General features: G+C 47.2%; 1 protein-coding gene across 1 annotated transcript in view; it reads left to right on the top strand.

Annotated features, from left to right (window-relative positions):
• DMRT1 (doublesex and mab-3 related transcription factor 1) overlaps nt 1-22,399 on the top strand; it is a 906,587-nt gene that overhangs the window by 471,534 nt on the left and 412,654 nt on the right. The gene's annotated exons all lie outside the window — the stretch shown is intronic.

Below are 22,399 nucleotides of genomic sequence, written 5' to 3'. Positions count from 1 at the left end.
ACCAGGTCCTCCCTGGACTGGAACCAAGCATCCTAGGACCGGTTTCAGGGTTTCACCCCTCATCAGCCAGGATAGCTTGACTCCAGTGGCATGGAGAGCACAGGACACACGTCTGAGCATACCTGTCCCACTTGGGGAAACAAATGCAAAAACAACAATTGATGGAGAGAATGCAGAACAATTTCACACACTCGCCCCAGGACAGAGATCTGGGCCTAAATCAATCGATTTTTGGCTCACCATGCCATTCCAGTTTGAACCCAGCCATATGCAAATCAGTCTTGACACTTTGCCCAATGGGAACAGTCCAGCCCAAACTGCCAGGCCAGGTCCTCCCTGGACTGGAATCAAGCATCCTAGGACCGGTTTCGGGGTTTCACCCCTCATCAGCCAGGATAACTTGACTCCAGTGGCATGGAGAGCACAGGACCCATGTCTGGGCTTACCCGTCCTCTCGGGGTGACAAATACAAAAACAGCAATTGAAGGACAGAATGCAGAGCAACATCATACATTCACACCAGTACAGAGATCTGGGCCTAAATCCATTGTTTTTTTGCTCACCATGCCATTCCAGTTTGAACCTAGCCATATGCAAATCAGTCTTGACACTGTACCCAAGGGGAACAGTCAAGCCCGAACTGCCAGGCCAGGTCCTCCCTGGACTGGAACCAAGCAGGGCTATGATTCCAATCTTTCAGCCCTTGTCCCGTTTTTCGGTCAGAATGACCCTGAGGCTGCAGGGTCTCATGGCCTCCTGCATCCTTCTGGTCTATCACGCCAGGTGGCATATGCGGGCTCTGCAGTGGGACCTGAAGTTCTCACGGGCGCAGCATCAGGGGAATCTGTCCTCAACAACTGCAGTGGTGGCTCATGAACCAGGATTGGGTCAGTGGCAGGTCCCTCTCCCTTTCCCAACCAGACCACACTGTGGTGATGGATACCTTCCTTCTGGGATGGGGCAGCCACATGGGAGAGGCGGAGTCCGGGCTTCACATCAACCTTCTGGAGCTCCGGGCGATTTACTTGCACTGAAGGTATTCCTTCCCTCTTTCCGGGGAAGAGTAGTGCAGGTGTTTACGGACAACACCACCGCCATGTGGTAGTGCAACAAACAGGGCGGGGTGGGGTTGTGGACCCTATGTCAGGATGCCCTCCGCATCTGGACATGGCTGGAACATCAGGTCAGTTTCTTGGTGGTTCAACACCTTGCAGGTTCTCCGAACGCCAGGGCGGACAAACTCAGCCGCCGGAGCATGATGGATCACGAATGGCGTCTTCACTCGGAGGTGGTGCATGGCCTCTTTCAACAGTGGGGAGAGCCTTGGTTAGATCCATTCGCCACCGTAGAGAACACGCAATGTCAGCAATTCTGCTCATTGGAATTTCCAAGGCGGCACTCGCTCGGCGATGCTTTTTGCGCCAGTGGAGTTGCGGTCTATTGCACGCATTTCCGCCTATACCACTTTTGCCCAGAGTGCTGAAGAAGATCAGGTGCAACCGGGCCCAAGTCATTCTTGTGGCTCCGGATTGGGCACGAAGAGTCTGGTATCCCGAGCTGCTCAACATGGCCATCAATCCTCTGATCAGACTGCCTCTGCAGGAGGATCTTCTGTCGAAGCAGCAAGGGACTGTCCTCCAACGAACTTGTCCAGTTTCCACCTCATTACGTGGAGATTGAGTGGCGGCAGATCACGTCTTTCGACCTGCCTTCCGAAGTTTGTGAAGTAATCTTGGCAGCCAGGCGTCCCTCCTCTAAGATGGTATACACCTGCCGGTGGAAAAAATGTGTGGCACGGTGCATAGCAAAGGCTGTGGATCCCCTTTCTGCCCCTCTTTCTGAAGTACTCTTGTGCCTTCTTTCTTTAGCCCAGTAGGGCTCTGCTCTGGGCACAATCATGGGCTACCTCCCAGCCGTCTCTGCCTTCCTTTGGCTGCCAAACCAGCCTTCTCTTTTCAAGTCCCCTGGAGTTAACGCCTTCTTTTTTCAAGTCCCCTATAGTTAACCATTTATTGAAAGGCTTAACACATCTTTTTCCTCCAATCCCTTTTGTTATGCCTCAGTGGGAATTGAATCTTGTGCTGACTTATTTAATGTGCGCTCCTTTTGAACCGCTCAATACCTGTCCTTTACATCTCTTGACTCTTAAGACTTCTTTCCTGGTAGCCATCACTTCTGCTAGAAGGGTGAGTGAGCTCCAGGCTCTTTCTTCAAAACCTCCTTTCCTGTCTGTTCATCTGGACGAGGTGGTTCTCAGGACCCGTCCATCCTTTCTTCCTAAGGTGGTCACTGCCTTCCAAATCGGGCAGACCATTACTTTACCCACCTTCTTTCCGCCTCAGCATCCTTCGAAGAGAGGCTCCACCGTCTGGACCCAAAACGTGCGCTTTCCTTCTATCCGTATCACACAAAATAGTTCCGGGTGGATGATCAACTTTTTGTTGGCGACGTGGGTGCAAAAAAGCGTCGGGTTGTACACAAACACACCATTTCTCGATGGATTGTGTTGTGTATTAAGGCTTGTTACTCTCTGGCTAAAAGGGAGCCTCCAGTCGGGCTACGCGCTCACTCCATCAGGGCAACAGCAGTCACTTCTGCCTTGGGACGAGGAGTGCCTCTGAATGACATCTGTCAGGTGACCATGTGGGCATCGCTGCACACGTTCACTAAACCCTACTGCCTGGACAGCCAAGTCCGGAGAGACGGCTTCTTTGGTATTCTGTTCTCCAGGATTTTCTGGTGTGATCTCGTGTAATGTTGTGGAAAAGTGTGGCTCAATGGTTAGAGCGGCAGACCCTGATGCAGAGGTCTAGCCCGGGACCAGGGTTCAATTCCCCGCCTCAAAATTCCACGGACTTGATAATTCTCGCTCGGTGCCTATTCCAATCATGGAGTCCCACTCTGCAACTCTGGGCAATAGCTTGCTTAATCTCCACAACGGCCCCCACAACGCTAAGGATGCCTGGCCTCCACCTTGGGGGTGCCCAGGAGTGGACACCTCACAGGGAAAGCCAGGATGGGTTCCACAGCGGTATTCGTACAAGCGCCTTGAGACCCTTGCGGGTGAGTAGTGCGCTATACAAGTATCAACTTTATCTTGGTACGCAGACCCACCGCCGGGGTTGGTATTGCTGGGTTATCTGTTCTAAGGTAAGGAATCTATAACTAACGTGTTTCTTTCAGATAAACAAGTTACTTACCTTCGGTAACGATATATCTGTAAGAAACATTAGTTAGTTATAGATTCCTTACCACCCCACCCATCCTCCATGTTTTGTGAACTGATTTCTAGGGTTAAGGACATCCTTTCAGGACCCTAGTTTTGGGCAAAAATGGTCGGTGTCCAGTTTGGCTCTGCGTTTCTGTCACGGAAAGTTGTGCACAGAACTGACGTCAGAGCGCGAGGGCGGCGTCTAAGTAGCTGCCGCAACATCATCCCTGCGACCACGACGACTGATGCGGAGCCGACCGACGCCACCTTCTGACATGCAGAGGTACTGCTGACGAAAAAACTATTCAGATCCAGTCTGACGCCTGGGGGTAATTCTAAGGTAAGGAATCTATAACTAGTTAATGTTTCTTACAGATATATCGTTACCGAAGGTAAGTAACTTGTTCATTCTGCTACATGAACGAAAGACACATTGAAGTTTAAAGAAAAGAGAAAGAACGAAGTAACGTCTTTAAAGTCAGACAGTTTCAATGAAGCTCTTTTCCAGTAGATGTTTAGCAGTAAAAAACATTCACATTCACAATCAATAATAGTCGTGCAGTACCACAGCACTGTGGCATTATGTGCAAGCTAATTGCCATCAGAACAGAAGAGTGGAGGAATGCTTGCTTCTCTGTATTAAAAGAATCCAGATCTCCCCAAAAATAGCTAGCACCTCTCGCGCCTCCCATCTAGGGCAGGAACCATTACAACTACTACACAGCTTTGAAGCTTACTACTAATGAAACTGCACGTGAAACTGGTTTAAGGTAAATCTTTTTTTAAAACAGAATCGCCATTCTCAGTATATATTCCGAGGAGGGTGTGAAATTCTCAGAAGTGTCTTGGTGATCCTTGGAGAATTTGTCAGGGGCTGATCACAGCGTGTGAGCTCGACCTGCTGGTCACAGTAGTATTCCTTCGTTCTGGGCTACGACTCAAAGCCTTGGCTAAAGTGGTACAATCCGCAGCCTCTCCTTGCATATGAGGTTGCCTTGGTACTCACGGTTTGGGCGCATACTCTCCTTATACGATCGCCTTCGCAATGGCTGCCCCTTCGGTAACACGGGGTTGCAAATTTCGGCAGTTGCAAGTCCCATGCTCCTGGCCTAAAATCAGTTCACCTGTGACCCCCTCTGGCAAACTGGGTCCCCACTGCACAGCAGTGCGGCCATAAAAGGTGCTTCATGCAGAGCGCTTTTGGTGCGGCTCAATACAAGGTGGCCCTCTCTTGGCATACAGGGGTCACAGAGCCGGTACTGCACACAGGCAATGGCCCAATCTGTGCACAGCGTTACACCTCGCTTTGGGAATCCTTGTGTTGGGCTCCCATTGGACCTTGCTCCAACCAACTCTCTTGTCCCCCTCAGAGGGAACACTGGTTTTGGCAAGCAGGCAGACGATGGTGTTCCAGAGCACGTGATCTTGGTGTCCTGAGTGATATACCCTCAACCAGCAGGGAGAATAGCAGTCTTTTGTCCACCGTCCTGGTCACAGGCAGAAGTCTTGCAGAGTTTCCTCTTCACATACAGCACATCTGGCTGCTTGGCAGATGACAACGTTTGGGGGTCTCAACCTTACCTTCTTGTAGTCTTTTTCTAGATACCAAATGTGATTTAGGTCTGAGTCTTTGCAGTATTATTTTGAGGTACTACTTCTTTTGGAGTAGACTTTTTTCTTTTCTTCTTTCCTCTGAAAGGATGTCTGTAACAGCAGGCACGATTCCGAAGCTGATTGACCCACAACACAATTCATAAGAGTGACCACTGTTCACACCTGGATGTCAGCCACAGTGATATGTGAATCAAAAAGTTAATCCCTTGCTCCCAGTCCTACTCCTTATGATTCTCTTATCAGCCCCATCTCCCATTCTAAGATGTTTCGAGGCCCCTCCCTTGTCATATATCACTGAATCAAAGTGCAACTTTTGAAAGTGCAAACGAATAATCCCTTCCTCCTGTGTGTTCAACCCAGCTTCCACGAATGCAGTAATACACAAATCGTCTACTTCTCATGTCTTCACCAGACAGGTCTGGACCTCCCAAAATGGTACCCAGGGTCATGCATGTAATGTACCAGTACACACAGTCACTATGTACATACTGCAAAACACTTCGCCTTTCATGACCCTCTCAGGGATCCATTGAGAGGCCACCAGGAAATGAATGTGAAAAGCTTGCAGGGTAGCTCATTAAGTTGGTCTTTTGCTGCTAAATCATGCAGTGATTTTCAGGTCATAAGTTTGAATCCTGCCAAGACTGACTTACTGTTAAATCTTTCCAAAGTGGGTAATCTGTAAATTAAATACCAATACATTTGGTAATAGTAACATGAGTTATTTACATCACTTACAAATGGCAGAAGTGTGGTATAAAGATCTATATAAAAAGTAAGGTATGATTCTTAGACCTGGGCTTAATCACGGCGAAGCGCCTGATCACCAAAAGATGGAAAGCTCTATGCTTAATTGGGCCAAGGCAGAGGGCATGGCTCTGCAGGGGGAGGACTAACTGGGACTTCGCAAGTTCCCTCTTGCTACACATTGGGGGCTATGGTGATTGAATTGCAGAAGTCAGCTACACCCACAGCAGACACACAGGGAGAGGAGAAGGTCGCATCAGCGCCAAGATTGCACTCCACTCCCGCTAATGTGGCGCCGTAATGGGGAATGACTCATACAATCCTCACACGGGGCGAGTCACAGTACCTTCATGCGCTCCACAAGCAGTTATTTAGCCATTGCCACTCTTCAGGGCCTTAGGTCACGGGCGGTTACCCCTTTCCCTTAGTCAAGTTATTTTGTCCTCATTATGCTGTACCCTCCACCCACCGTTCATACTACTCTACGTCATGTGTAGTATAACATCACATTACGCAGCTCGTTGGCTATACATTTGCTTACACTTCCTCTCAAGTGTTCTGATATTGTTGATAACCTTACAACTCCATATCCGACACAGTACACTCCTGCAATCGCTGCTAAAACGCGCCATATGTTTTACTGATGTATCCTTACCTGCCATTTGTGGTCATTTGACTATTGTTGTACTGCACTGTTAAAAATATAAATGTCAATAAAAATATTTAAACAAAAAAGTACGGTATGATTATTGTTATTATTATAAAAATATGCATATTGCAGGTCGATGGAAGAATTAAATAGTCCTATAGAATCTACAGCATTGATCCCCTGACACACCTTATAGGGAAGGTAGTTTTTGATGAACCTGATGCCCTGTTTGACATTGTGTTGTATTCAGTGTCTGAGATGTGATTGAATAAGCGTTTCCCCTTTGTTTCTGTGAAACTGGTAAGAAACTCTTCTTCAGAGGTCTTTGATTAATCTCTTAAGGATCCTACACTTATTCAGGTGCTCGGGTCAAGGACATACTCTGTCTGAAGTGGAGGCTGGTGAATTTGCAGATTAATCTCAGCATGCAATATCTAGGAAACCACTTATCAGCTTTTTGGCATCTCAAATAGCTTAACTGTTGATTTCCTGTGTTTGCAGAAGTGTGCTGTTGTAAATCACATACTGTGTGCACTATTGCCACCCAGTGTTGAGCTTGGAACATTACACAGTTCCAGGGCAAGTGATAATTCAGAATAGTTTAGTCTTGAACTGCCCATTCATTTTTCCTTGAGCAACAACTACAACGTGGTACATTTCTCTTTCTGCCAATGCACTTCGCCTTAATGATCCCATCAGGGTTAATTTATCAGGACTAATATTGTAACTGTAGTTAACCTGAATCATCATTGTTTATCCATTCATAATTGGTATCCACTCACACTGACAGTGTACGTGAATGGTAAATAGGAAAATGCTAGTTTAGCGCAAATGGTTTCCCCACCTAGCCGGTGTATAAGGGTATATGTGATTTTGGCGTCTGTCTCGGTATGGCAGAACTAATGTAACAGCAAGGGAACTTGTGCGTTTTTTCTGAGTTCTAAGGGGCATATTTACTGGAAAATGACGCAGTACGGCGCTGCAAGCCATCTTGCTGCGCCGAGCTGTGCCATTATTAAAGTGCAGGGGTCGTATTTACAGCAGTATGACACATCCCTGTGCTTTCCTCTGCGCTGGCGCGTAATTGGCTGCCTAGTGCCAACGCAGGCACCCTTGCACCATGGTGCAAGGGTGCCTGCATTGCAGGGATGATTGTTTTAGCGCAGGAAGGCACATCTTCCTACACAAAACAGCCATTTTCCTCCTATCTATGTTACAGAATGCAACACACATAGAAAGAGCAAAAAACTGTGAGAAATGAAGGTATTTCTCCTCGTTGTGCCACTTTAACACCTCCTCTGGAGAGCTGTTAGAATCTGACATATTCTCAGGTTTATGAAACCTTGTGAATCAGGGAATGAATCAGAATTCATAGGTGTTTCATGGGAACACCCACAGCAACAACCATGTAATGCCCCTTTCACGCAGACATGTACGAAAGGAGGCCATATTTACAAGGCCATGAAAAATCACGCAGGGTGTTTTCCATGGCCTCGTAAATATGGCTCAGCATTGTGTGCCACCGAAGTGCAGGGGCCTTGCAAATATGCCCCCAAGTTGTGTTGTTTTGCCCAGATAGGCATTTTTTTTGCTAGACATATGCACTCGTACACCTTTTCCTGCTGCCTTAAGGCTGTTGAGGGCATATTGCTTGGCGCACAGAAAAAAATCTTGTTTTGACAGGACTCACCGTCCCTACTTCCACTGACCGAGGCAGTGGGTTTTCATTAGATCAACAGGTTGCCACATGTACACGTATTTTCGTCAGCAGATGATACAGTGACATGGCGCCCATCCCATAGGCATGTCTGATTTCCTGAAGCTTACTGATACAAAAGACTTGTGAATATTGATACGGGCAGGTCATTTTTTCAACTTGAAAAATGCAATGTGACAGTGAAGTCGGGTGTCTTGTAAGCGTTCCACCTGAGCCATGATTAGGCTGCTGCGGACGCCTAGTTCGCCGAGGTGCCTCTCTCTGGAATTTCATTCCTCATTGCTTGATTAGCAAAATGGTCTATGAGTCAAGAGTTTCGACTCTTTTTTATAAACAAGTAATTTGGTCACAATTCGAATTTGCCGAAGTCCTATTCTTTGTTGTGTTTTCCACCGGTACCTGATGTCTCAACCCTTCAACCTCATGTGGGTGCAATAAAAGTCGGAGAATTGAAAGAACGGAGTAGATACGAATAGCACTTTCGGTAAATATACCTCGCACAAGAAAATAAAAAAGGCCCATACAGTCCAAATATATTCAGCAAATAGGCTTTGGGCAAACGCCCACGAGGAATCTATTTCAATGCCCAAGTTAATGATCCAAAATATTTGAAACATGAGTGAACTACTAATATATTAGAAGTAGGATCTTCAAAATAACCTCCTGAAAAAGATTCTATTTGTGATACAGAAACACAAGGTTGTAAAAAGTTGTTTCCTAATGTAGCTCTGATTTACGAGTCTCAATTAGTTGACTTGTGTTTTTTTCTGTGGGAAGTGTCTAAATGGAAGTGTAAGTCCAAACATGGAAATATTCAAGAGAGAGAAGGAATTTACATTTACCTTTGGATTATTTCCGACCCTTCTCGTCTGACGGGGTGTTCGGTGCGGGAGGACACAGCTGTGGGGGTGGAGGACAACAGTCAGTCCATTTTGGGCCTGCTTTTGTGAAGTCTCTTTTATTTCATAGCCCTTTGCTGCCAGTGACCATGGCACTGTGTCCCTCAGACTACCTTAAAAGTTTATTTTTTTGTGCCCCTTTTGGAAGCACATGGCGGCTTCTAAGCTGTCAGCACAATGTTCACCACACACAGCCTGCCCAGGAGCACCTCACCTTCTGTGGCGTTTCCTTCCCTTCTGACTCTTAGGTGGCAGGAAGTCCTTGTCTTGCACTCCTGCAATAGTATTGTATCTACTGCTTCACCTAACCGCTGCATTGTGAGGTGTGTGTGTGTGTGTGTGTATATATATATATATATATATATATATATATATATATATATATATATATATATATATATATATATATATATTCACTGAAAAAAACCATAGGTTTCAGAACAGTTATAGTTAGGAATTAGCATTAAAAAAAACTATTAAATTCACTGAAAAAAACCATAGGTTTCACACCAGTTATAGTTACCTGGAAATTTTACTGACATAAAACCATTGAAATTCCCACGTTATAGTTAGTTGGACTCACTATAACTCGCGCGCCTGCAATGCACTGCTGATGATGTCACATATTACATCATTCATGACATGGTTAGTGACATCACTGATGACATCACTGATGACATCTCAAATGACATCACTGATGACATCTCAAATGACATCACTGATGACATCATCCAGTGACTGTATTTCTGTAAAGTTTAAATATGTTTTACATATTCAAGAATGAGTGGGTGTATAAGTGTCTAGATGAAGGATTTAGTTGGTGCATGACTGACTGTATAAGTGAGTGATTAAATGTGTCTTACTGAATGCATGGGTTAGTGACTAAACTGTCTGAATGTGTGCATCAGTATGTCTGTTGTTGTGTAAGCTGCTGCATGTGTTGATCAATAGCTATATGAGTCGCTATATGGTTTATTGATTGGTTGCCCAAGTATTTGTATGTGAGGCTGAGTGTGTGTGTGTGTGGCTGGTAGGTGTGTGACTCTGTGCATAGATGTGTGACCAGTTGATTCACTAGCTGTATGGGTTCAAGAGTGCATGTGGAAACAGCTGTATGGGTGGTTGACTGTGTGCATGACTGTGTTGGTGAGTGAATGGATATCTCAGTGCTACATGTCCAAGTAAGTACATATGTAAAACACAGTGCATGTGAGAGTTGGCATATATAAATGACTATACATGAGAGCCAGTGATTGCGTGAGTGGCTGTATGGATCAATGTGTACTTGTATCAGTGATTGTAAAAGAGAGTAAGTATGTGTTAGTCTATTTTTGAATAATTAAGGTTTTGTGTGTATAAATGTATAGATGAGAAAATGGGAGTGTGATTGATTCTTTGCATGACTGACTAGGTGTGAGAATAGCTCTGGATGAGTGTCAGCGTGTGAGTGTCTGTATAGGTGTATGAGTGGATATGATAGTGTTCTATTGATGAGTGACTGTATGTATGATTGATTGTATGTGTGAATGAGTGGATGTTTGTGTAGACCTAGAAATCAGTGAGTGTGTATGTAGTTACTGGTATTGGTGTGTCAATAATTTCAGGAATAGTATTTTTTATTTAACAGTGGGTGTATTAAATGTTAGATTAGAGTGTGAGGAGGTGCATCGTATTATCACATGGATGATGTCATCAGTGATGTCATCAGTGATGTCATTTGAGATGTCATAAGTGATGTCATTTGAGATGTCACTAACCATGTCATGAATGATGTAATATGTGACATCATCAGCAGTGCATTGCGGGCGCGCGAGTTATAGTGAGTCCAACTAACTATAACGTGGGAATTTCAATGGTTTTATCTCAGTAACATTTCCAGGTAACTATAACTGGTGTGAAACCTATGGTTTTTTCAGTGAATTTAATAGTATTTTTTAATGCTAATTCCTAACTATAACTGTTCTGAAACCTATGGTTTTTTTCAGTGAATTTCATAGGTTTTTTAATAGCTAATTTCTGTAGCTATTAAATATTTTACTTTTTTATAATGAATCCTATATTGTATATTTATGTAATACTATTTTTTTTTTCTATAGTGATCATGTTTATTTTTTATTTTTTTGTGTTTTGCCATGGAGCGCTTCCCGGTAAGCGCCCCAGTAAGCGCCCCGATGCGCGTACCGGGGAGCGTTCCCTTAGCGCTATTGCCGCGAACGAAAACAACATCGTGACATATCGCGTAGCCATGCGGTGCGTATGATGCCCGCGGAGTACGCGCCCCGGGGCGCGTAGCGTAAGTGCGTCGGGTCATGTGACCTGAAAATAAAACTTTTTATTGGTTCATTTCACTTTTGGTTTCCTAATGATGTAAGGCCAGGTCATGTGACCTAAAAATAACACTTTTCATTGGTTCAGAACAGTTTTCTTTTCCACATGATGAAAGACCCCACCTTTTTTCCACATTCTACCTTTGTGCTTTGAGAGAGGTAGACCTGCAGTTATTTCAGTAGAAAATGGCTTCATTAGCTGCAACTGCTGGAGCTTCTGGACCACCACCACCACCACAAGGACCACCACAACTTCACAGTGGTGGAGATCAAGAAGAGGAGGAGGAGGAGGAGGAGGAGGAGGAGAGGAGATTCCTCAGAGAGGACAATATTACCTACAAACCTAAAGAGCACATCATCTGGCAGTTTTTTTCAATCCCCAAGGACGAGAAAAAAGTAAATGCGCCTAAGGCAACCTGCTTAATATGTCATCAGGAGCTGTCAAGGGGGAATCCCAACAAAAAATACTCCTTTGGCAACCACACCATGATCAGGCATATGCAACGCAAGCATCCAAATAACTATGCTAGGGCAGAGGTCAGGGAACTGGCCAGAAACCCTGTCCAATCTTCTGCCAGCACCTCACTAACTAATGTTCCCACCCCATCGGGACCGGAAGTTAGGGAGATGTGCTCCACCATACAAACAAAGTTTTCCAATTTTAAAATGGTTTGTATTTTTTGTGGACAAACAATATGCTATGGAGAGCAAAGCATCACACTTATTAACCGTGCTTGGGATAACCACAAGTGCACAAGTGCCCAAGGAAACATTAATTTTTTCCGCTTTTTTTTTTGCTCCTGTTGAGCCCTTTAGAATTCTCTGTTTTTTGTTTCTCCCCTTAAAAAATACAAAAAAAATATAAAACTGTTCAGAAAAGTCAAAAAATGTTCAAAAAAACAATAAAAAATATATAAAACAACAAAAAGAATAAAAACAACAGTTCTTTTTAGAACTACCTCTAATGTATAAAAAAAGCAACTTTTTGGGGAAACTCTGTCATGCTTTTTTCTCCACGGTACGCTCCCCGGTACGCGTACCGGGGCGCGTACCGGTCGCTCCCCCCGCGAAAATCGATTTTTTTTTTTTCGTTTTCAGCGTTTTTTATGTCCCCCACATCAAACCTAGGGGGTCAGGCGGGGTCTACCCTGCCCCCTTTTGGTTATTTCCCCCTTTGTTTTTGGCCCCTCTTGTGTCTCTATCCTACCGAGACACAAGATGGCGGCCGCTCCAGTCTGTTTGGAATGTTTACAAACACCCGAGAGCCAATCAGCTTTCTGCTCGCGTATTCGCGGTACGAGCTATTGCGCGCCCCGGTGCGCGTACCAGGGCGCGCTTATTGATATATATATTTTTTTTTAACCTAAATTACTCAAAATCCACTGGAACACATATCTTGAGACATAGCAAAGGCACATCGGGCTACCAGTCCCTACAATTTTGCCAAGTTTGGTGGAAATCCATTCAGCCGTTTGAGCTAAAAGTGAGTCCGACCGCCCTATGGAAATTAACATGGGTAAAACCCGTTTTGGGACCCCCCTTTTAACTCGGCCCCCGCTTGACGAATCCCCCCCAAACTTTTAGGGAAGGACCGGTGCACCGCGAGGCAAATTTGAGGAAAATTTCAGGCAGATTCCTCAACCGGCGCCAAAGTTATTCCCAATAGAATGTTGCGGATTTCCTATGGAAAACAATCCTAACTATAACTACCTACTGGCGACCGCCAGTAGGTAATATATATATATATATATATATATATATATATATATGTTGTGCTCACACTTGGTATCGTTACAATTGAAAAGCACTCGCACATCAACACGAGCTTCCAAGCACAGCTCTTTATTTACACGGCAAGGAGAACATCCACCTGCTACCTTCACAGCTTGCACCACATATATATATATATATAGAGTCCCTGAAGGCAGGGGAGTGATCCGGTCCACTATATATATATATATATATATCTATATATATATAGATATATATATATATATATAGTGGACCGGATCACTCCCCTGCCTTCCGCGGGAGTCATAGACCTCTACAGACCCCTAATTTTAACCTCACTTAGCGCTTGCTCGCGCTTACTTTTAACTGCTACCTACCTGCCTTCAGGGACTCTCCCTTGCCTCTGTGTCCGCCGGGCAGCCCAAGGTGACGCTGCAGCGGACATTGCAACTCCTGATCGCCGCCTCCAGCGGCCGCTCCCCCGGCCACGCCCACTGTAACTGGCCACGCCCACCTGAGCACTTAAGGAGCTGAATACGAGCTCTACACAATTGGACCGGATCACTCCCCTGCCTTCCGCGGGAGTCATAGACCTCTACAGACCCCTAATTTTAACCTCACTCGCACTTTCTTAGCGCTTGCTCGCGCTTACTTTTAACTGCTACCTACCTGCCTTCAGGGACTCTCCCTTGCCTCTGTGTCCGCCGCGCAGCCCAAGGTGACGCTGCAGCGGCCATTGCAACTCCTGATCGCCGCCTCCAGCGGCCGCTCCCCCGGCCACGCCCACTGTAACTGGCCACGTCCACCTGAGCACTTAAGGAGCTGAATACGAGCTCTACACAATTGGACCGGATCACTCCCCTGCCTTCCGCGGGAGTCATAGACCTCTACAGACCCCTAATTTTAACCTCACTCGCACTTTCTTAGCGCTTGCTCGCGCTTACTTTTAACTGCTACCTACCTGCCTTCAGGGACTCTCCCTTGCCTCTGTGTCCGCCGCGCAGCCCAAGGTGACGCTGTAGCGGCCATTGCAACTCCTGATCGCCGCCTCCAGCGGCCGCTCCCCCGGCCACGCCCACTGTAACTGGCCACGCCCACCTGAGCACTTAAGGAGCTGAATACGAGCTCTACACAATTGGACCGGATCACTCCCCTGCCTTCCGCGGGAGTCATAGACCTCTACAGACCCCTAATTTTAACCTCACTCGCACTTTCTTAGCGCTTGCTCGCGCTTACTTTTAACTGCTACCTACCTGCCTTCAGGGACTCTCCCTTGCCTCTGTGTCCGCCGCGCAGCCCAAGGTGACGCTGCAGCGGCCATTGCAACTCCTGATCGTGGCCTCCAGCGGCCGCTCCCCCGGCCACGCCCACTGTAACTGGCCACGCCCACCTGAGCACTTAAGGAGCTGAATACGAGCTCTACACAATTGGACCGGATCACTCCCCTGCCTTCCGCGGGAGTCATAGACCTCTACAGACCCCTAATTTTAACCTCACTCGCACTTTCTTAGCGCTTGCTCGCGCTTACTTTTAACTGCTACCTACCTGCCTTCAGGGACTCTCCCTTGCCTCTGTGTCCGCCGCGCAGCCCAAGGTGACGCTGCAGCGGCCATTGCAACTCCTGATCGCCGCCTCCAGCGGCCGCTCCCCCGGCCACGCCCACTGTAACTGGCCACGCCCTCAAGCATCCATATAAAGCATGTGCTTTTACCGTACGCGCAGCGGACGGGCGCAGCGGGCGCGCCATTTGCGCGCCTAAGGCAAGCCCGTCTGCGCCCGTCCGCGCCCAGACGGGCCCAGGGCCCCGGAATGCTGCCCAACTAATGGCATATTCTTCCGCCGCACTTAGAAATCTCCAGCAGCCTCCCGGTGCCCTTCTATCTACAACCTGGGACTGCTTGACTTCCCTTGACATTGCGGCCGATGTAGCCTCTCCCAGACTCATCTGTGCACCTGAGCCGCTCCCTGTGCCGCCGGAAACTCGTATCCGTATACTATACCTTAACACCCGGTCTCTCCCCCAACATCACACTGATATTTTCCTCCTACTGACCGCGGAAAACCCAGACATCCTGTTGCTCACCGAGACCTGGCTGTCCGACCTATCCCTCCCCGACATTCTGGCTGCCTTACCCCCCAATTATTACCTGCTGAACGCCAACCGGCCGCATGGCCGCCGTGGCGGTGGGGTTGCAGCAATTATTCGCAAAGACCTACCTTTTATCAAGTCTTCATCCCTATGTCTCCCAGATGCTGAAAATTTGGTAATTAGCCTGCCAACCGTAGCTGGGGCCCTGACCCTTATTGTTTTATATCGCCCCCCTACCCCGATGCCTTTGTTTCCTGTCACTCTTTGTGAGCAGCTCACTGCCCTCATGACCTCCTCAGCCCGCGTTGCCATATATGGCGACTTCAATTACTGGTTCAACCATGTGGATGCTGGTCCTCATGCCACCGAATTGTTTGAGGCACTTTCCAGCCTCAACTTGACGCAGCATGTCACCTCTCCCACTCACATCGGGGGTAACATCCTAGACCACATCTGGACTCAGGGCATATCACTTCTTGACCTGACTATTTCCCCTTGTGTCTGGTCTGACCATTTATTGATCGAGTCCTCCATCCTTATAACGGGCCTGGTCAGGCCTCCCTCCCGGCTTGGAGGGTCTGCTCGGAATTGGAAGTCTCTTGACTCGCCTGTCTTCCTCTCCCTACTTGCCAATACCCAGCCCCCACTCCCCGAGTCCTCAGACATCGACATCAACACCATGGATGCCAATATCTCTCACTGGTTAACGACGGCCAGCGACACTTGTGCACCTATTACTTGCTATTCCCGCACCCATCTTAATAAATCCCACAAATGGTATAATTCCGGCCTAAAGCAACAACATCTGGAGCTGCGCCGATTGGAGCGCAGATGGCGGCGCCACTACCTTGCCCCCGACAGGGAAGCCTATGTGTCCGCACGTAAAGCCTACAAAGCTGCAATCATTACCACCAAAACCACTTTTATTTCCAACAGGATTCTAACAGCTCCTAACAGATCCAAGGAGATCTTTAAAGTCCTTGGCGAATTGACATCGGACGCCAGGACACTCCCGATCCCACCCCCCTCCTTGGAATCCTGCACTGCCTTAAATTTCTTCTTTATCGATAAAATCACCTCCATCAAGAACTCTATCCCCCACCCGCCCCTCCTTGCCACATCAGATCCCTCCCCTGTCAACACATCCACTTTCTCCCAGTTCCCTGTGCTCGACCCAGAATCTCTCGCTAGACTGTCTGTCCGGGTGAAATCTGGATCCCCCAGGGACTGTTGCCCTCCCTTCGTGCTTCGTGATATCTGCCATACCCTTCCCCACTGCATTCTTCCTTTACTCAACTCCTCTCTCAACTCGGGCACCGTCCCCAGGTCATTCAAAGAGGCCACATTGGTGCCTCTCTTAAAAAGCCTGGCGCCGATCCAGCAGTCCTAGCTAATTACCGTCCCATTTCCCTTCTACCCTTTCTATCCAAAATCCTTGAGGCTCATGTCACGACTTGCCTCTCAAATTTCATCGAGGAGTCCAGGTACCTGGCACCCAACCAGGCCGGGTTTAGACCAGTTCACTCCACTGAGGCCGTGATTCTCGCTGTGCTGGATAATCTCAGACGCAGCGAGGACAGAGGACAACCCCAGGCATTAGTACTACTCGATCTTTCGGCGGCTTTCGACACGGTGGACCATAACATCTTAATCCACCGTGTCGAATCCGCCGGAATCTGTGGGGCCGCTCTATCCTGGGTCAAATCCTTTCTCGAGGAAAGGTCCCAGGCAGTCAGCTTGGGTCCCTTCTGCGCCACCAGTGTCCCCTCTTCTTGCGGAGTCCCCCAAGGATCTTCTTTGTCTCCCCTTCTTTTTAATTTGTATCTCCAACCCCTCCTTCACTCCCTGGGTAAATGGGATATCACCGTGTTTAATTACGCGGATGATTTACAGATTATTTTTCCCCTCACTTCCCCTGATGCTGCCATTAATTTCCAGGCTGTTATGACACATATCCAGCTCTGGATGAACCAAAATCAACTCAAGCTCAATCCGAGCAAGACTGAGCTCCTCCTCCCGGGGAGAAGCGCCCTCTTCTGGGGCCCTCAGTACTGGCCGATTGAGCTTGGAACACCACCTTCCCCTGCTGGATGTGTCAAGAGTCTCGGAGTCTTGATTAACTCCGGGCTCACTCTCAAGGCACAGGTGAGCGCAGTAACATCTTCCTGTATGTTCCAACTCTACAGGATACGGAAAGTCGCTCACCTCCTTTCACCTGAAGCCTTGCTGCAAGTCCTAATAGCCCTGGTGATGTCCAGGTTGGACTTCTCAAATTCCATCTACTACGGTCCCCCTAAAACTTTATTGTCAAGGTTGCAGATCGTCCAAAATCAGGCCGCTCGGCTGATCTTTAAAATCCCCAAATGGCAGTCTGCTCAACCTCTTTTACGCCACCTTCATTGGTTACCAGTGAACGAAAGAATTACTTTTACGGTTCACTGTTTGGTGTTTAAAGCTCTCACTGGTTCTGCCCCCGCGTTTCTCAAGTCTCTCATCACCCCTTATTGTCCCCCTCGTACCTTGAGGTCCACTCATCTCTTGCTCCTTGCCGTTCCCCGTTTCAAACTCTCCAGATCGGGCGGCCGCAGCTTCTCCTGCCTAGCCCCCAAGCTATGGAACTCTCTCCCTCTCGCACTTAAGTCATCTTGTTCTCTTCTCTCTTTCAGGAAATCCCTAAAAACTATACTTTTCCCCCATTAACTCCCCTCCCTCCCTGATCTTCCCCCTCTTTTTCAGTCCAATCAGCGCCAGGAAACCTTTGGTGACAGTGCGCTCAAGAAATTTGTTATAACATAACATAACATAACACTCTGTTATCACATCCTGATCATATCGTATGATGCTGTAATGTCCATCTCGTCATGTCTGGTGGTTTGAAGCTTGGATGCATCTTACGTCTTGGGCTGGAGATGGTGTAACCATGGTATGCTGCCCCGTGGCGCCCATGTCCTTGGTGTACAAGAAGGGACCATGATTAATCTCCAAGGGCTTCAGTGATGAGTTGGATGGTACAAAATGACAGTGTTTACCGGTTTCAGAATTAACTATTTTGGCAGATTGTTCCTCTCCCACATAGTCTGATTATGAGTTGAACATGCAGAAATTGCTAATAGTTATGAAGACTTTCTTTTGATGGACACATTTTTCGTAGTTTTCCTGATTCTGGTGTGTATATGGCTCCCATTACCACCTGCTCTGAGCAGGTGGTAGTTGGAAGTGGGAGCTGTAGTGAGTTATGGGGCAGAGGCAGTCTGAGGATGGGTGGGCTTGATGACTACCCTGATCTACCGAAGACCTGGAGCATTCATTGCTCCTGAAGTGGAGCCTTAGATTTACACTAACTACCGCTATCTGGAGTTTGTCATGTCTACATTTTGTACTTTCGATATGTAATGGACCTTATATTTTGAAAAAACCCTAGTATTACATATGACTCAGGTGTATAAAAGTGGTGATGCTTCAGTCAGTGACCTAATCTTGTGTCAGAGCATTGCTTCAAGGGTGTGTAAATGTAAATGTGGGATACTTGTAAAGCGCACTGTTACTCTACCCGAGTGTCCTGGCGCTGTAGACCGCTGGGGAACCCGTCCTGGTTTTCCCTGTGAGATGGTCCCTTTCTGGGTATCTCCAAGGTGAAACCAGGCATCCCTGGCATCTGTGGGGGGCCGTTGTAGAGATGAGGCAAGCTTAATGCCCAGAGTTACCGAGTGTGTTCCCTGGTTAGAGTAGGCACTGAGGCGAGAATTATCGAGTCTGTTGACCCTGGTCCAAGACCCTGCCGCGTCGGGAATTGAACCCTGGTCCCGGGCCGTTCTCTGCTTACAGGTCTGCCGCCTCTAACCAGTGAGCCACACCTCTCCAAAGAGAAAGACCTTTACCAACTCATGGGCACGCTTATGCTAGACTCTGTTGGCAGTGCACCTACGGGCGCCACTCACACACCCACGAACCTGCAGGGGTGGAAGGTACTAATAGTCATGGGCCATTGAAATTAGTGCTTTCCATTCTGTACAAAGCTATACTTGTGAAAAAGCCCTGCGATATTCAGAGTTAAGTAAAACATCTCAGGCTGGGGCAGCATAGTTTACATCAATAGGATGCATGCCTTTCCAAACAAAAGAATTAACATCCCAATGACTGCAACAAGCATTAGCAAAACCAATAGGGCTTGCCTATGCCAGATGTATTGGCTTTGTTAAGGTTTTTTTAAGTCATGTTGCACAGCAGCGCAAGCTGCTTAACAACATGGCTTAAAGTGTGGGGGGAAAGTGCTATGTCGCGGCCAGCGATGAGCACACCAGAGCCTTTTTTTTTTAAGCCATGTTGCACAGCAGCCTGCACAGCTGTGCAATATGTTAAAACAAAATAGCAGGAGGGGGTAGCAGCAAATATGAACAGCGGTAGAAGGGGGGTATAGGTAAAGCAAAATGAGGGAGGTGCGAGGAGGAGGGAGAGAAAGTACCAGATGGGGGCAGGGCAAGTGAGAGGGGGGAGAAGAAATAATACCTCAATCACGTTAGGAGCGGCAGACAGGCACTAATTAAGCTGAATCAACAGAAAGCAATAGAAGCGATGCTTGGCCTACACTGACCATTCATGAGGCTGCAAAGAAGAGTGATTCTGAAGCCAATAAATGGTAAGCAGTCGGCGGACTCCAAGCCCTTTATTGTAACAATAGTATCTCAGAAGCGAGAGTGCATGCAGTGCCTGCGCTGTCGCAGGCTCAGAATATAAAGGGGCGAGCTAAAAAAAAGTAGAAGGTAGAAGGAGAAAAAAAAACATTCTGCCTCAGAGTATTAATCAAGACCGTTTTAGATGGAAGACTGACAATCAGTTAAATTCATTCAGTGTCAGCCTAACCCTCAGCTGGTATAGCTTCCCTATTCTCGCAGGAAGTTTGGTAGGGACTGTTGTGTTTGATTGCCACACTCTTGCCTAGACTGCAAGCTTAAATCAGCGCTGGAAAATACTTTAAATATTTTAATCCCAGCCCATTATTGCCCTGAATGATCTAACACACTTGCAAATGTGACCCTAGGCCAGAGTGTGGGTTTTTTCTTCTCGTAGATTAATTAAAAATAGGGTCAAATGAATCACTTTACAGAATTTTTTTTTAAAATGGTTCCCCATTGTTTGGGGGTCTGACATAACTCCATTGTTGTCTGCAATCGCAAATTATGTATATGTCTGTAAAAGCACTGTGTACTGCTGGCTCGGGGCTTCTTCTGCAGCAGACTGGGCCGAGGAAGTGGGGGTGGGCAATGCTTTGCACATCTGTTTTCAGAGATGGGTGGCTGTTTCTGCCTCATCCATGTGTTGTTGAGACTTCTCCATGCCCATGTTACCTTAATCCAGATGTTGGACATGGCCCTTCTTAGGGGGATTTTCCTAAAACATTTTGCTTTTTGTCCTTCTGGTTTTTGCCAACTCTATTTTCCCTACCGTAGGACTCTGGGCACTTCCCCACCGTACTGCAGCGGGAAAGTGCGCACACCCTTCCTGCACGTCAGGATAGGGTGCTTACTTCATTGGGTTAGGTGTTGTACCTGAGAGTGCCCTGTAAAAAGGTACACCACATACACTGGGCGAGTGCGACACTGACTAATAGGGGGACGCTGCACTGATAGTGCCACCCACCTGAATAACCTGTTAAAAAGGTCTCATACTCGGGTTGGCCGGTCTCGTCTGTAGTCAACCCTGAGGGGCTGTTTACTACCACCAAACCGAGGTAGGTGAGTGCCCATCTGTGGATGTACTGCCCCCTTTGATGTGACTGTCTATTGCCCCTGTCTGCTCCCCATCCTGTGGGTGAACTTCTTGAGTGGCTGCCAAACCCTTTTTTCCGACTGCTTCCTAATTGATCTTGCTGCCTACTCCCACCTGCTTCCTGGGACCATGACTAAGAGGGACTTCAGCAGCGTGTAAACTATTGCCCAAGGGGAGGAGGATGGTGTGTCTCCAATCCGAGGGTATAGGATAGTCGGGGTGATTTGGAGGGCGGAGGGAGGCTTGGGGCTGCAGTGTGCAACCAATTGACCTGCTGGGTATCAGTTACCCCCATTAGGGTGCTGATTAGTGTGCTAGTGCTTCCGTACGGACTGGTCTGATATCTGAGTGTGTGTGTGTGTAGGAGTGACCGCAGGGAACAGCCCATGATTCATAACGCTGGGCGGCAGTTTGCCTGATACGTTGATTTCCTCCCCAAAAGCATTACATTTGACATTGGTTTTACCCATGCTCCCTGGGCCCTCAGTGCTCCTAAAAGGTATTATAATTTGCTGTCTGTACATATTTCCAATGTCGTTGTACCAGTGGGGTGCACCCTAAAACAGTGTAGTAATGTAGTATTGAATTATAAGAATTGCTAGGGTGGGCCTGGGATGGGCAATGTGTTGCACTGCATAAGGTGCTGGGGAGGAAAGATGTAGATTAGGATCTTTCCCAAGTGTGCATATTACTGATGTCGTTTGAACACAGCTAGGCCTAGTACTGCTAGTAATAATTCCAAATGTGATTTATGCCCAGAAATACATTATGTTCATGTTGTGTTGATTATTATGTGCGTTCAATGCAAATGATGTTTATATACATTATGTGCGAAGTCTCTTTTGTGACACTTAAGGTATTTATCATGAGTGGGTGTGTGCCAATGCTTTACACATTGCCTCTGTGATAAGCCTGACGGCTCAGTACCAAGCTACCCAAGGGTCAGCGCAGGTTATACAGTATGTGTAATTATCCGCCCGCATGGGAGTGGTAGGTTCTGCCTGCTGGGGCATCACCTTAGCCAACCAGAAAGTGCCAGTTCCAGAACGCACCCAAGATAGATAGGGCTGCAGGCAGCAGAGATTTGTTTTCCTCGCTGTCACTTAGGATGTCTGATGCCTGGAGTGGATCAGAGAAATACTACATCCGCTAGTCAGCATTAGTGTACATCCCATTCAGTGAGGCAGAGGACTTGAATGTCCAAGAGGTGGCAAACAGCGGCAGACAGGCCCATAGGGTGTGGACTGGCAGTGGGAACATTCCTAATGATGCTCATGGTCCCTTTTTTGTTAAGTAAATTTTTTTTGCCAACTTCACAATTCACACGGCTGAAAATGTTCTAAGAAAAGTTGTGAAGCGCCTAGCTAGATTTTGCTGCAGTGTCATGAAACATCTAGTCAGAGAGCAAAGAAAGGAAAATGGAATGCCTATTGCCAGAAGCACTGTGCTAATAGTCGGGTTCTTTCAGTAACAGCAGGTTAGACCTAGCTCATTCTCAACCAGCCAAGGTTTTCACATTGGCCACAAGGCCTGAGCTTGGGTCAGTTAACTTGAATCTGCAGACTGTCTCTAAAGTAAGAATGTTCTGACAGTGCACAACTTTACCTTTGAACCCCCATATCTCTGGTGAAACAGTATAGAGAACAGTT

The sequence above is a fragment of the Lissotriton helveticus genome, chromosome 2_1 (assembly GCF_964261635.1).
Source record: "Lissotriton helveticus chromosome 2_1, aLisHel1.1, whole genome shotgun sequence".
NCBI lineage: Eukaryota > Metazoa > Chordata > Amphibia > Caudata > Salamandridae > Lissotriton > Lissotriton helveticus.
The sequence above is the reverse complement of the archived record's forward strand: the minus strand, read 5'-3'. Positions and strand labels throughout refer to the sequence as shown.